A 15,180-nucleotide genomic window follows, 5' to 3' on the forward strand; every position below is an offset into this window, starting at 1 on the left:
TTTGAAAAAATAATTTTTTTTCATAAAATATATTTCTAGAGTCCTTGTAATTCAAATTTGAAAATTTTGTTTCAATATCTCAAGTAGTTTTCATTTTATATCGTTTTTTTCTTCTCCTATAAACTTATGAAAAGTGATGTTACGTTATTTTGCATTTTAGGTGACGATTGTAGCTATAATTCATTTATGGACAACAGATCATTATTATTTTGAAGATCACTTGTTTTTTAACTTCCGCAAAAGTCAAACAATTTATGTCAAAATAAATTAAATGGAAATTTTGTAAATTAAATTATGGTCTGATAATGTGCAGCAAGACAAAATAAATTAATGTAAATTAAATTAAAAAAATCATGACATGTAAGTCAAGTTCATGACATAAGTTAATCTCATGATATTTATGCGCAAGAAAAAAATGCTTACGTTTATAAAATTATTTGCAAAATTTGTCCCAAATTTTTTAATTTTTTATAAAAAGTTTTTTCCAATTTTTTTTTTAATTTTTTTTAATTATTAAAAAATATTTTTTTTAATGTTTAAAAAATATTTTTTTTAATTTTTAAAAAATATTTTTTTTAATTTTTAAAAAATATTTTTTTTAATTTTTAAAAAATATTTTTTTTAATTTTTAAAAAAGGAATTTTTGACAAATAAAATTTTTTTGTTGAAAAAAAAAAATTCGGTTTAAAAAATATTTTTCCCGATTTTGCCCCATTTTAGGTCCAACTTATTATAGCCTAATATACATCGTTGCAATGTACTTTGAAATATCTATCATAAAATATCCATATTGTCTATATTAATGACTTAGTAATCCAGATATAGATCAAAAATCCCAGTTTTCCCGATTTTTTCCTTATATCTCAGACATTTGTGGGCCGATTTTGTCGACTTTAAATAACAACCGAGCCGGAAGAATTCCCAATATATTGATGTATGAATCATGTATGTAAGTTATTTGGGGGCTAGGGAAAGTTGATTGCAACATACAGACGGACAGACGGATATGGCTATATCGACTTCGCTATCTACAACGATCCAGAATATATACATATACTTTGTGGGTTCGCAAATGGAAAATTAAATTACAAACGGAATGACAAACTTATATATACCCTTGACACTCATGATTTTGCAAAAAAGTCAAAAATTGAATGTCTTTAGTAACAAAATAGACATCCAACTATCATCCCGCTTCCTATTCCAATTTTTTTTTATTTTTTATTTTTTTTAATTTGTCAAATTTCAAATTTTGACCCCCTATAATTCAGAGACTTCTTGATCGATCTTGTTAAAAAATTATGTCTAAATTAATATCCAATAGGACTAACCTTTCATTCCGATCGATAGACATTGGTTTTAAAAGTTTGTTCACTTGACATGAAATCCCTCAAATATATTCTGAATCGATATTGATAAATTTGTATCCGTATTTTCTCTGAATGTCAATTGGTTTTATTACAAAAATACATTTAGGCCAGAGTCGTCAAAAGAAATGATTTAAAAAATGGTACTCTATTTGTTTAAGTGAATCATAAGCTTTTCCTTAATAAGTTATATGTATATGCTGAGCCTTTCTCCAAATAGCCTATGTTGGATTAAGTTTTATCTAAATAATAGTGAACAAAATGTATTTTATAAAAATTACTGCTTATCCAAACCTATTAAAGATCTGGCTGGAGTAACACAAGAAAGCAATCTCGGACCAGCTCTTTTTTCTTTATTTATAAATGATCTGCCAAATGTATTAAACCTTTTAAACGATCAGATAGATACATTTACACTTACAACATGATATTGAAAATTTGTATAATTGGTGCAATGTAAATCTAATGGAGCTTAAATGCAAACATATGAGATTTTATAGGAGCAGCTTTATTGATGCCAATTTTGTATTGGTTGGACAACATTTGGAATTAGTTGTTTGGGATGCTTTATAGTTACAATGCTAATATTGATTTTATCAACTCTATAAAAAAAACAATTTCTTCTGTTGTCTTCGAAATTTTGCATTGGCATCCCGCAATAAATCTAACTTCTTATTATCATAGATTGGGGCTTACTAAATGACTTACTCTTAAAAGCTGAAGGACTATGCTTAACGTTTCGTTCTTGTTGATTAATATTAATAGTGATGTATACTTTGAATTCCTTTTAATACATATTTCGTTCAATGTTCCACACGGCCAACCTTTCAACCTTTTATCATGATTGCCGCAAAAACTATATATGACTGATCAAACAGTATTCCGGGGGGGGGGGGGTGTACATGGACCAATATGGACCGATATTTACTAACCACCGTGAAAGTCTCTTAAAAAACAGTTTTTTACAATATTTTCATATTAATATAACCAGAGCACCCTGACGGCAAAGTTTTTCAAAAAATTATAAACGACGACGTGAAAAAATATAATTGTTTAACAAAATGGCAATAGATGTCAATAAACTATGTTTTAATGACTATAGAAAAGGTGGTTAGTAAAGTGACCACTCAACCGCAAAGAGTTAAAATATCAAGCAGTTAGCTCAACAGTCGCACGGACTCTCTCTTTTTTCTGTCGGTTGCTTCTCATAAATCGACAGGAACCTGAAATGAAATTTTTAATTGTAGAGTTTTATAAAGTTCGTGCCCCGGGATTGTCGAAGATTTCTACTATCCTATTCGTACTCTTCTACATAAAATTTTGGCAGATCGTATTACATGTGGTACAATTAGCTATTGACCAAATTATTGCCATGAACTTAATTATTCCTGACATCCACCAAATTTAAATCGCTGTTATGATTAAGAGGTCCTTGACCTTATCCTTTTTTGAGTTTATTCTCAAATAAATTGTCCAACCAATTTTCAAAATTTGAGCACATTCCTATTCCGTCATATTGTAATTCTATTGTATCAAATTATTTGATAAGGAAATTGGTTAAAATGACAGTATGTCATGAAAAATTTCCATCAATTACAATAATTATTCAAAATTCCAAACACTTTAATTTCATAAAGTCTTTTCTTTTATAAATACTAATACAAGTACTTACTATATTTTAGGTTGTTTTAATATCTAACACTTCAATCTACAGCAAATCAAATGATTTGTTAATTATTTGGGTTTTTTTGTTGTAGTTATTAAGCACAATTAAACAAATAATTAGTTAAATGACTAATTATTGTATTTGTATATTATATATGTATATGAACATATAATATTGAAACAATATTAAATGAATATTTCTTTGAAATTGGACAATTTATGTATATTCCGCGCGATTAAATTGATTTAGCGTTTACAAAACGCTTAGTTAATCGTTATAAATGTCCTGGCACTAAATAGTGCTTTTCTTTACACTATTTTTTTAACCCGTTTAGTTTTATTCCGTTTAAAACTGAAACGCTTCGTAGCTTATTTAACTCGTAACTGAGTAAATTTATTGATAAACTCTTTCAGTTATATTTTTCAAATGGTCGAAACTGCTCTAATCAATAGTTATTAGTATTTTTTTTGTCAGCTATTATTTGTTTAAAGCTTGATAACAAACGAAATTTATTTCGCATTGCGATAAGAAGTAATGCGAAATTAGCTCGTGTTGTTTGGTATTGAAATATGTTGGTTTGTACAAGGAACAAGTTGTAAAACATGAGTGTACGACAACGAACTTACACTTGTTAAATATTTCTTTCCAAAATATATAAAAATAAATAAATAATTATTGTTGGGGAATGGGAAATTTAGCTGAGTACCTACATACTTGTGTACGAGTAAATATTGTAAAATTTTTCTTTTACTCGTGACATTAGGCGAATGTTTTTCTGCTCCCAGCAAAGTTTTTTTTAGTTTACGATAATTTCTTTATCAAAGGTTCAATATATTGTGGTAGTATATTTATAAAGTATTTTCTTTAATTAAAAAAAATAGCAACTATTATGAGCTATTTTTAATTGCACTGCTATGACAGTTAGGTTGACTCTGAAGTATTTAGACCAAATAATTAACACTCAGTGGAGTCGAGGGCAAATCTTCTAAACTAGGGATGATATCTGTACATCGTTTGAGATGAATATAGAGCCGTAATTCAGCTCTGGCTGGAGAAAAGGTCTCACGCCACTGCCATTATCGCTTAAGGGTACTCAGGCCGTCTCTTTTTCGCAAACTTCTCGCATTGCACAGTGGGGCAGAACCAAATTTTTTTGGAAATAAATCTGGCATTTCTAAACGGCTGCTCCGATCGAAATAAAATTTGACATGGACGTAGCCAAGGAGTATTCGAGTTTAAATTATTAAAATGGTCCTCAAAAATTATCCAGGGGCGTCGCTGTGGAGGCTCAAAGTAGGGTACCTTCAACATGTAACATTGTTAAACATGTGCAATTTTTTTGTTTCCCATCCGATTCCAAAGATTTTTATATTTTTGGAAAGCGCTCGGCTAGGTCTTGAAAAAATAGAGTTATATTAATTTTAAAATTGAAATTATAAAATTTTGCCATACCTTGGTCCGATTTTTTAAAAATATAGGTCGTACTTTTGAACCGAATGGAGTCGAATTTTTGTTAGTTAGACAACTAACTTGCTAATAATATACAAAAGATTTCAGAGCAATACCAATTATGGATCCAAAAAATAAAGATTTTCCATTTAAATATTCAAAAAAATAGTTGATTTTTGCTGTTTTTTGGGCGAAAAGGTGTCTTAACTCTTTTATTATTAAAAATAAACTTTATTTAAGAACATATAAAAATTTTATATTTTTCTGTATGGTATCTTTACGGAGAACATGTTGGTATAAAATTTTTCGAATATGTCGCCCCTACGCCCTTCGTAATTTTACCTATTTTTAAAATTTTAAATTTTTGCCATAACTTGGTTCGCTTTTTTAAAAATATAGGGCGTACTTTTGAACCGAATGGAGTCGAATTTTTTTTTGTTAGTTAGACAACTAAATTTCGAATAATATACAAAAGATTTCAGAGCAATATCAATTATGGATCGAAAAATAAAGATTTTCAATTTAAATATTCAAAAAATAGTTTATTTTTTTGGGCGAAAAGGTGTCCTAACTCTTTTTTTAGTAAAAATAAACTTTCTTTAAGAACATGTAACAATTTTATATTTTACTGTAAGGTATCTTTACGCAGAACATTTTGGTATCAAAAACATGTCAAATTTTTCGAATATGTCGCCCCTACGACCTTCGGAATTTGACCTATTTTTTTATCAAAATTTCAATTTTGGGCTCAAAAAACAGAAAGCAGCTTTAGAAACCATGATGTGTTCCCTATTTATCCCCAAAGTATTTTCTTAGCCCAGAAGGAAATGTGAACCCCATGCACAAAACTGTAAAAAATACCAATTTTGTGATTTCCGCTGCAATTTTTAGGAATTGCTGGGTTCCCTTTGACCTTTTGACAAGTTTTTTTCAACCTTCTTATTAATAATGACGTTGAAAATTTCATTAAGATCTGTTAATAAATAAAGATTTTATTACATATTACCAGAGATCGAAAATAACTCGTCCATATACCAAAAAACCCAAATTGTGATTTAAATTTGTGTGATAAAAATAAATCACTGAAAATAACAGTTATAAAATGATTTTTATTTAAACAGTTTGGTATGACCTTTATTCGTTTTTGTTGTTTTTTAATGGTTTGGTGTGAGATAAACAATTCATTTGTTCTTGTTCATACAATAACATATTATTGGTAATTTTTAACAAATTATATAAAAAATAATATGAAGTATGAAGTAATGAAGTCTGAGTAACCGAAATGAGAATTTTTTTTTTAAAATTTTGCGATTTATTTTTCATGTTCGCAAATAAAAGTCACAAGCTGACCTTTACGAAAAAAATAAATTATAAATCACTCATTAAGATTATTTGTGTTTGTTTCTTTTCTGTTTCTCTCAACCCCAAACCTAAAATGTTCTCAAATAAATCACTCTCTCAGTGATATATCACAAAAAATTATTTTTCAATGGCTGCGAATGAGGATTTACCATTGAAATGAAAGTGAACCCGTTATTTTCGGTCTCTGCATATTAAATATTTATTGAGTTTCTAAAACTGAAATTTTTATCAAAATTTTAATAGGATGGCAAATATTAGGAACAATTTGATCCACATTTATTCCGATTTAATTTTTTTGTTTAGATAAGTAAATTTTTGGTCTTAGAAAAAAATTTAAGTCAATATCTCAATTAGATTTAAAAATATGCCACCTTCAAAAATATTGCACTTTTTAATAATAAACAAGTAAGAGAGCTATATTCGGCTGTGCCGAATCTTATACCCTTCACCAAATTATACTTCAAAATACAAATTTTAAATATTTTTAGTTAAACAAAATTTATTTTTTTCATTTTTTGGAAAAATATTTTTTTTCGAATTGTTATTTTTTTAATTTTAAAATTTTTTTTTTTAAATTTAAAAAAAAATTTTTGGTGAAAAAAAAATTCGGTTTAAAAAATATTTTTTCCGATTTTGACCCATTTTAAGTCCAACTTACTATGGTCTTATATATCTATCATTAGATATCAATATTGTCCAGGATGTCCTGGTTTTTTACTCATATCGCAGCCATTTGTGGACCGATTTTGCTGATTTTAAATAGGAAACTTCTCGAAAGCATGTCTGACAGAATTATTGAAGATTTGGATCCCGAAGATATCTGGGGGCTTCCGAAAATTGATTTCAACAGACAGACGGACAGACAGACAGACGGATATGGCTTAATCGACTCCGCTCTCTATAAGGATCCAGAATATATATATTTTATTGGGTCGGAAAATTATATTGTGGAAATTACAAACGGAGTGACAAACTTATATACTAAAGTTTGTTTATATTGTTACGAAATTGTACTTGAATTCAAATATAACGATTTTAAGGGCTGATTTAAAAGTAGCATAATGCTTTCAAATAACAGTGCTGTAATAGCAAACTGTAACATATCTACGGGCATTATTAAATAAAAGCTTTCAGTTGCTTTGATCGAAAGTTGGCAACGCTGTATTCGAATTCGAATATTCAGTTAAAGAACATTGTAGAAAGTACACCACAGATGGCGTATGTATTAGTAAGATCTAGAATATTCGAATTTTGACAGTTAAAGAACAATCTAGAGTGCAGATGGCAGTGTTATAAATAGTGGCAGAGGTTGCAGTCGTGAGTGAGTTTATCAGAGACGCTTTTCGAATAAACATCAACTGAGTGCCTTAAAGTGTGTTGTGTTTTTCAAGTGAATTCGTGTACATTATAAAGTGTGCCTGTATTTCTGCGAATTTATAAACGTGTATAAAAAACATTGAGTGACTATTTAACTCTGTTGTTGTACATTTGAATAAATAAAGAGTTGTTACAATTTTCAAACTACTAAACGGCTTTTATTTGCAATCAAAAGTATCCGGTTTATTTAAAGGAAATAAACCAAACGTTTTGAAAAGTTTTAACCTTTTCAAACAATATTTTTTATTCAATAGAAGTCAATGGTTCTTACTTAGTCACATATCAAATGATGGCTAAGTTTTCCAGCTGCCTATATAAAGATATAGGTCGACTGGGGACTTGAATCGATGTGGGATAACCTGTCAATTTGAGTGTGTTTATTCTCAGATAAGCTTTCAGAATTGTATTTACAAACATGTCAAATTAAAACTCAAGATGAAATACAAAATAAATAAAAGTTATTCAAGCAAATAAAGTATTTTTTTTCATATCAATTTGTTTTAAAATCTTAATGTGTCTAAAATCAGGACTTAGCACTTTTCTCTTCTAAGCTATTGTCTTATTCTTCCATACTTTAGTATGTATTAAACAATTATCTAACTATCACGTGCCTAATTGTCCAAGCATAAAAATTTTAAGTTGTAAAAATATAAAAAAAAACACTTAAACTATTCGTAGACCAAAAGATGTTATCGATTTTTCAACAATTACCGATAAAGCGGCCGACGTATGACTAAATGATGATTCAGCGTTTGTTTACTTTTATTGCGGAAAATAAACAAAATAAATTAGACTACTTACTATATTTGGCAGTGTCGAAGATTAAATACCCTGCATCTAAATATTATACGAATTATTGCGGGTTAGCGCTGATTTATGGATCGGATAATGGGTTTTTGAGTTATGTATTAGTATTTTATATTTTGTTGGAAAGACAAATTTATGCAGAAGATATATTATATAAAACGTTTGATAATTTGTTTGAGATTGTTTCATGTTTTAGTCCAGAACTGTGGTTCTATTAACCCGATTTTACTGATTTTCAATATGATTATTAAACGCTTAGAAAAATTATTAACATTTTGCTATAAATTTCATTAATTTCGTTAACGAATTTTTTACATAGACAACCTGACAGACGGTCAGACGGACAATTTCATAATGATCAAGAAAATATATACTTTGTTGGGTCTCACATAAATATTTCTCAATGTTACACACGGAATGACAAACTTATATATACCATCATTCAATATTTTTAATAGTGGAGGGTATAAAAAGATACTAATAATAACTAGGGCCATTAGTCCAATATGAATATTAATTACGTTGCACTTTAGTTTTTTTTTTAAATAAACTATCTGGTTGCATTAAGCAATCTTATCAAAATAGATTATTCAATACATTTTTTAACTGACTAAAGTTATAAATCATCATAAATGGCACACTTTTTTTTAATTTACACACTAATAAAAAAGGTAGTTTAAGAGATTAAATTAACAATAAATGTATAGCGGTATTAAAAAAAATATTTAAGAAAAAAAAAAAGAATCCTTCGAGCCGGATTTGAACCAGCGACCTATGGATTTCTACTCATTTTTGTTAACTCTACAGTCCACCGCTCTACCAACTGAGCTATCGAAGGTGTTATTTAAGCATTGAAAAAAACTAATTTAATAATGCAAATATCCATATTAAGGTCCGAAGATTTCTTTATGTTGAGTGAAACATTTTAATAATTCCTAGATTAAAATTTTTCTTAATTTTTAAATAAGATTTCACAAATAATTCCACAATTTTCCATACAAAAAAATAAACAACATTTTGGAAAATAGTGAATATTTATTACTAAAATTGGCCCTATATTCCGAACTTTATGACCAGGGAAACTGGAAATAAGCGCTTTAAATATGCAGTAAAAACTTTAAAATATGCTCTTATAATTTAAAAAATATGCTCTTAAAAAAACAAACTTTTACATAATTTTTAACCAATAAATAAAATATTCTTTCGACATCAACTGATGTAATAGGAGCAAATTTAAAAGACAATATTTCTTTAACACTTAGAACGGTTAACTTTGAATTAAAACTAAAATTTTATATTTAAAAAAAAGCCATCTATTTTTCAATTTTAAATTTAAAACAAAACAAGTAAAAACCTGTAACACAACAGCGAAAAATAAGTAGGACAAAATTTGTTTTTGATAAAGTCAAAATATGCTATTAAACAGTAAAATATGCTCTAAAAACTCAAAAATATGACATAAATATGCTCCTAAAACAAATATATGCAAAAATATGCATTTAAGGGAAAAATATGCACTAACAAATCGATGCCAAAATTCTTAAATAGTTCTGAAACGTGTAAATATCTTATCAATGTGCTCATTAGACTCACCAGAAAAAACATGCATTTGCATATTTTGGTTTCCCTGTTTATGACAATGATGAAATTATAACAAAATAGTTTTTAATAAAAATTATTCTGCTTAAGTTAAATTAAAATGTTTCAGTTAGAAATCGTAAAAAAACATTCAATTGTATAAATAATATTGATTTCCGAAACAATTTCCAGTAAAACCTTTAAATCTAACGACAACATTTCCAATTGTATTTCAGAAATTTCCAAGTGAATTTCAGACGGTATTGATTCCGAAAAATGTAGAAATTACAATCGGAATAACAAACTGTATAAAAATTTTGCTGATAAAAAAATGTGTGTGAAAAGTAGGTGAACACATCAAGGTGTCTCGGTTTTATGTTTATATGTATATCTGCCATTTAGGGGCCGATTTTCTTGATTTAGATAGCTATATTTTATATATTGATGAATCCATTATGTATGTAAGTTATTTGAGGGCTTCGGAAAGTTGATTTCCACATACAGACAAAATGATTATGGGTATACTAGTCTAGTAAAATACTAATCCTTCGAGCCGGATTTGAACCAGCGACCTATGGATTTCTACTCGGATTTGATAACTCTACAGTCCACCGCTCTACCAACTGAGCTATCGAAGGTATACGAAATCCTAATTTTAGGTTAAATCTGTCTAAAATCAAGTTATACTTCTTGAAATAAATAAAATCATAGTTCTTAACGAATACGGATTTAAATCTGAGATTAAGAGTTCAAAAACAAGAGCTAGAATTATTTGAAATACAATTTAGTTTTATCACGAAATTCGTACTTCGGTCAGGTTTTGTTTTTGTATGCACTGATAATGGTCTGCTATCTATAAGGTACATATTATGTTATTGTATTTACAAACGAGACACATCCATCATATCTTAATCTTTATTATTCGGAACATATATAAAGACTTTACAGATTTTTATAAAAATCGAATCCTTCGAGCCGGATTTGAACCAGCGACCTATGGATTTCTACTCAGATTCGTTAAACTCTACAGTCCACCGCTCTACCAACTGAGCTATCGAAGGTATATAAAAACGAAGTTTCAACTTAAACATGGCAAAATTCAATTTATAACTCTTCAAATAAAGTAGCAGGTATAATTACTAAGGAAAACGGAGTATAATCTCGGACTAAGGGTTCAATAAAATTAGAATATCTTGAATGCATATGCATTTTTGCTTTCAATATTAACTTGCATTGATAGATAATGGGCTCTTGTCTAACAAGGTCCGAAGCACTTATTTATAAACCGATATCTCCTATAATTTTTATTATACAAAAACATATACAAAGATTTTATATTAGAGATTTTTATAAAAATCGAATCCTTCGAGCCGGATTTGAACCAGCGACCTATGGATATCTACTTCATATTAATATTCTTCTACAGTCCACCGCTCTACCAACTGAGCTATCGAAGGTATAAATATCGATTGCATTTTTGAATTAAATGTGGCTTAAATTCACTTACATATTTTTAAAGTAAGGTTTATTTAAAAGACATCAAAATATTAAGTAGATTTGGTTCATAATTTCGGCAATATATTTTCAATAATAAACTATTTATCATGCTTCAATTTATAGAGAAGGTCAAAGCAATTAATTTGACTTGACCTCTTCCTCCACCCAAATCATACTATTTGCATATTATACATATTTACCCCTATCGCGAATCAACATTTCACATGAAATAGTTTCCCTTTTCCTTTTTTCGTTCATCAACTTTGTTCAAGTGAAAAAAATTTCCCTTGTTGTGAAATTTTTAGATGGAATTTTGTAAACAATAAACAGCTGTTACGAACAAAATCAACTATTGTGAATGTAAAGTTCATCATGATATTCCCGATAGCAATTTTCCCTTCGAGGGAAATGGATATTTCTTGGGAACAAAATTTCACATGTTATTGCCGATAGGGGTGATTATATCGCTAAATATCGGGGAATTGTTATATATTTTCTATAACATAAGATCTGATTTTTTTTCCCATATTTCAGCTGAATTTATTTTTGTGAATATCTTTATTTTGTTTAAATCTTATAAAAATTTAATCCTTCGAGCCGGATTTGAACCAGCGACCTATGGATTTCTACTCGTCAGATTTGATAACTCTACAGTCCACCGCTCTACCAACTGAGCTATCGAAGGTATTTAGAATACCTTATTCACAACTTAATGAAAAATATTAAAAGATTTAAAACCATATTTTTTTCCTTAATTTTATTCAGTCTTTGAAAAAATGCAAATTTTTGGAAACGCGATTAAATCAAATGTCTTTGAAAAAATGCAAATCTTTTGAATCAAATTTAGATCAAGGATAATATTATCGAAAGTGACTGGAAGAAACGTCATCACTTTTAAGTGCATTTTTATTTAACTTGCTCTTCATTCAATTAAGATTAGATTTCAAGATTTTATAAATAAAAATTAAACTCCTTCGAGCCGGATTTGAACCAGCGACCTATGGATTTCTACTCAGATTTGTTTACTCTACAGTCCACCGCTCTACCAACTGAGCTATCGAAGGTTTATATAGAAACGTAGTTTCGACTTAAACATGGCAAAAATCAATTTATAACTTTTCAAATAAAGTAGCAGGTGTAGTTACTAAGGAAAACGGAGTATAATCTCGGATTAAGGGTTCAATAAAATTTGAATATCTTCAATGCATTTGCATTTTTGCTTTCAAGATTAACTTGTATTGATAGGTAAATGAATGGTCTTGTCCACCAAGGTCCAAAGCACTTATTTATAAACCGATCTCTCCTATAATTTTCATTATACGAAAACATATACAAAGATTTTATATTAGAGATTTTTATAAAAATCTAATCCTTCGAGCCGGATTTGAACCAGCGACCTATGGATTTCTACTCAGATTTGTTTACTCTACAGTCCACCGCTCTACCAACTGAGCTATCGAAGGTGCTGCAATTTGAGCGCAAAAATTCATTCAAAAAATATTCGTTATGAAAAAAAAAACTTTGAACTGATTTTCAATTACTTTATTATGATTTTGAAATGAATATTTGCATAAAAAATAATAAACATAAAAAAAAAATTAATCCTTCGAACCGGATTTGAACCAGTGACCTATGGATTTCTACTTTACATCATGTTACAACACTACAGTCCACCGCTCTACCAACTGAGCTATCGAAGGTATGTGTTTACATGAATTTACAGTTTGTAATAATTTTGTTCAAGTTTATAATTAAATTTAAATTATGGCTAAATCTGCCATATTTGAAACGATTTAGATTAGGAAATTTTGATAATAGATATTTTTGTTGTTACATTATATTATACTGTCGTCGTCAATAATAAAAAATGTAATCCTTCGAACCGGATTTGAACCAGTGACCTATGGATTTCTACTCAGATTTGTTAACTCTACAGTCCACCGCTCTACCAACTGAGCTATCGAAGGTATACAAGCATAAATTCTGAACAATATACTTTAAATAAGTTTAAAATATTTTTTTTTAATAAAAAAAAATTTAAAACAATTAAAGGAATGATATTTTTCTTTTGATAATATCACAGTGATATTTCTTAAGAGAATTAATTTTTTTCTGTTTTACAAAAAAATCAATCCTTCGAACCGGATTTGAACCAGTGACCTATGGATTTCTACTCAGATTTGTTAAACTCTACAGTCCACCGCTCTACCAACTGAGCTATCGAAGGTATGAAAACATAAGTGTTAAATACTTAATTTAAACTAAAACAACATACATATTTTTTATTTATAATAAAATAAAATTCAAAACAATTTATGCGGGGATAATATCTTTGTATATATTTTGCATATCACAGTGATAAATAGTTTTATTTCTAAATTTTTGCAGTTTTAACAAAAAAATTAATCCTTCGAACCGGATTTGAACCAGTGACCTATGGATTTCTACTCAAATTTGTTAAACGCTACAGTCCACCGCTCTACCAACTGAGCTATCGAAGGTATAATGTTATTAAAATTAAATAGTTATATTAAGTTAATACCATGTAAATTAATTTAAAAATATATTTATCGTTTAAGCTTGATTCTCTACTTAAATTTCAATTATAATTCTCAAATTTTCATTCTTCAAATTAAATTTTAATGAAATTTTTTTTAAGATCCCAAAATTTCCTCAACATATTTTAATTGCAATGATACTATTTCGTAATCCCTATTTATTATACAATAATTAGCCCAATCATGAATAAAAAATCCGCGTGATACAATGATATATACAGGCCTGTCACACATTTCGTTCGGAATGGTTTCAATTCCGTAGTTTTTATTCCAATCGATTTATTTTTAGGTTCTTCAGATTCCGTGTAATTTGTGAATTTAAAAAATATTTAATAATTCTGTATTTCAAATTTTAATTTGACAGCCTTTTACAGAAATGAATTAAAATTTTAAGAAAATCAAATAAACACAAACAAATATCAAACTTTGAAAACTGAAAGTGGTTTCGTTCCGAAAGAAATTGTCGTTTTACTTTTTGTGAAGAAGCAAATTACGGAATTAATTCCACTTTTGACCGAATTTTGTTATTTATTTCTTTTAATAAATTTTAGTTTAACTTAATAAAAATTTAATCCTTCGAACCGGATTTGAACCAGTGACCTATGGATTTCTACTCAGGTTTGTTAAACTCTACAGTCCACCGCTCTACCAACTGAGCTATCGAAGGTGTGTGATTGAAATATAAGTAAAATTAGAAAATATTTCGTACTTAATTGAACAAAAAAGTAACAGATATACAAATAGGATCAGGTGCGATTATAGGCTACAGGTGTAACTTAATGATGTGAGCTTTTAACATTTTATATAGGAACTAGCTAACACGGTGCTCTTCGCCGTCCAATCGTAGTAAAATGAAAATGTAAAAACTATAAGTCGGAAAATACAATTGGAAGTAGTACGATAATCTGTGATCACTTTAATTTCAAACCCAAATCAATTTTTCATATGAAAATTACCTTAAATATAAACGTGGTTATAAGTCGGTAAATAGTGGCCCAAATGAAAAAAGGACGATCATCGAAAAGTACCATTAATTCCTCATTTGTTGATTCTAATTCATTTCGGATTATGAGTGTCTAAATTCATGATTCTATGTTCATTATTATAAAATATTAGAAAAAATACTATTCGAATAAAGAAACAGTACCAATTATCACCCCCTTTGGTTTATTATACACTCAGAACCATGAATATGCTGAATTTCATATTTTTGGGACCAATATTCAAAAAGTATTTTTATTTGAAAAAAGGTCCTATAATTCTCATTTTTGTGGCTTCTAACTCATTGAGGATCATGTGTGTCAAATTTCATTATTAAAAATTATTCAAAAAATACCATTAGAGTAAGGGAAAAAGCACCATAAAAGGGGGACACTGGATTCTAACTCACTTCGTACCATATATGCTCAATTTCATGTTTCTAGGTCAATTATTATAGAAAATTCCAAAAGTACCATTAGAGGAACGAAAAAGTACTATTTGTTTACTCTTTATTGTACCTTAATACCTCTACTCTTAC

General features: G+C 28.5%; 1 protein-coding gene and 11 non-coding genes across 15 annotated transcripts in view; all 12 read right to left on the reverse strand.

The window, feature by feature from the left end:
• Window positions 1-15,180, reverse strand: part of LOC135957764 (phospholipid-transporting ATPase ABCA3-like) — a 76,602-nt gene that overhangs the window by 39,805 nt on the left and 21,617 nt on the right. For 3 of the 4 annotated variants that reach the window (XM_065508565.1, XM_065508562.1, XM_065508564.1), the window contains exon 1: window positions 3,040-3,404. The exons of the other annotated variant lie outside the window; for it this stretch is intronic. The gene's annotated coding sequence lies outside the window, so the exon portion shown is untranslated. Of the gene's footprint in view, window positions 1-3,039; window positions 3,405-15,180 lie in introns of those variants that run through there. 4 annotated transcript variants of the gene reach the window in all.
• On the reverse strand, window positions 8,773-8,866 carry TRNAY-GUA (transfer RNA tyrosine (anticodon GUA)). The gene is made up of 2 exons: window positions 8,830-8,866; window positions 8,773-8,808 (listed from the first exon to the last, which is right to left on the reverse strand). It is a non-coding gene; the product is annotated as a tRNA-Tyr (tRNA).
• Window positions 10,151-10,244, reverse strand: TRNAY-GUA (transfer RNA tyrosine (anticodon GUA)). The gene is made up of 2 exons: window positions 10,208-10,244; window positions 10,151-10,186 (listed from the first exon to the last, which is right to left on the reverse strand). It is a non-coding gene; the product is annotated as a tRNA-Tyr (tRNA).
• Window positions 10,573-10,667, reverse strand: TRNAY-GUA (transfer RNA tyrosine (anticodon GUA)). The gene is made up of 2 exons: window positions 10,631-10,667; window positions 10,573-10,608 (listed from the first exon to the last, which is right to left on the reverse strand). It is a non-coding gene; the product is annotated as a tRNA-Tyr (tRNA).
• TRNAY-GUA (transfer RNA tyrosine (anticodon GUA)) lies at window positions 10,968-11,063 on the reverse strand. The gene is made up of 2 exons: window positions 11,027-11,063; window positions 10,968-11,003 (listed from the first exon to the last, which is right to left on the reverse strand). It is a non-coding gene; the product is annotated as a tRNA-Tyr (tRNA).
• Window positions 11,692-11,788, reverse strand: TRNAY-GUA (transfer RNA tyrosine (anticodon GUA)). Its single transcript has 2 exons — window positions 11,752-11,788; window positions 11,692-11,727 (listed from the first exon to the last, which is right to left on the reverse strand). It is a non-coding gene; the product is annotated as a tRNA-Tyr (tRNA).
• On the reverse strand, window positions 12,074-12,167 carry TRNAY-GUA (transfer RNA tyrosine (anticodon GUA)). Its single transcript has 2 exons — window positions 12,131-12,167; window positions 12,074-12,109 (listed from the first exon to the last, which is right to left on the reverse strand). It is a non-coding gene; the product is annotated as a tRNA-Tyr (tRNA).
• Window positions 12,473-12,566, reverse strand: TRNAY-GUA (transfer RNA tyrosine (anticodon GUA)). Its single transcript has 2 exons — window positions 12,530-12,566; window positions 12,473-12,508 (listed from the first exon to the last, which is right to left on the reverse strand). It is a non-coding gene; the product is annotated as a tRNA-Tyr (tRNA).
• TRNAY-GUA (transfer RNA tyrosine (anticodon GUA)) lies at window positions 12,977-13,070 on the reverse strand. Its single transcript has 2 exons — window positions 13,034-13,070; window positions 12,977-13,012 (listed from the first exon to the last, which is right to left on the reverse strand). It is a non-coding gene; the product is annotated as a tRNA-Tyr (tRNA).
• Window positions 13,236-13,330, reverse strand: TRNAY-GUA (transfer RNA tyrosine (anticodon GUA)). The gene is made up of 2 exons: window positions 13,294-13,330; window positions 13,236-13,271 (listed from the first exon to the last, which is right to left on the reverse strand). It is a non-coding gene; the product is annotated as a tRNA-Tyr (tRNA).
• Window positions 13,510-13,604, reverse strand: TRNAY-GUA (transfer RNA tyrosine (anticodon GUA)). The gene is made up of 2 exons: window positions 13,568-13,604; window positions 13,510-13,545 (listed from the first exon to the last, which is right to left on the reverse strand). It is a non-coding gene; the product is annotated as a tRNA-Tyr (tRNA).
• TRNAY-GUA (transfer RNA tyrosine (anticodon GUA)) lies at window positions 14,234-14,328 on the reverse strand. The gene is made up of 2 exons: window positions 14,292-14,328; window positions 14,234-14,269 (listed from the first exon to the last, which is right to left on the reverse strand). It is a non-coding gene; the product is annotated as a tRNA-Tyr (tRNA).

Source organism: Calliphora vicina, chromosome 4, assembly GCF_958450345.1.
Source record: "Calliphora vicina chromosome 4, idCalVici1.1, whole genome shotgun sequence".
Taxonomy (NCBI): domain Eukaryota; kingdom Metazoa; phylum Arthropoda; class Insecta; order Diptera; family Calliphoridae; genus Calliphora; species Calliphora vicina.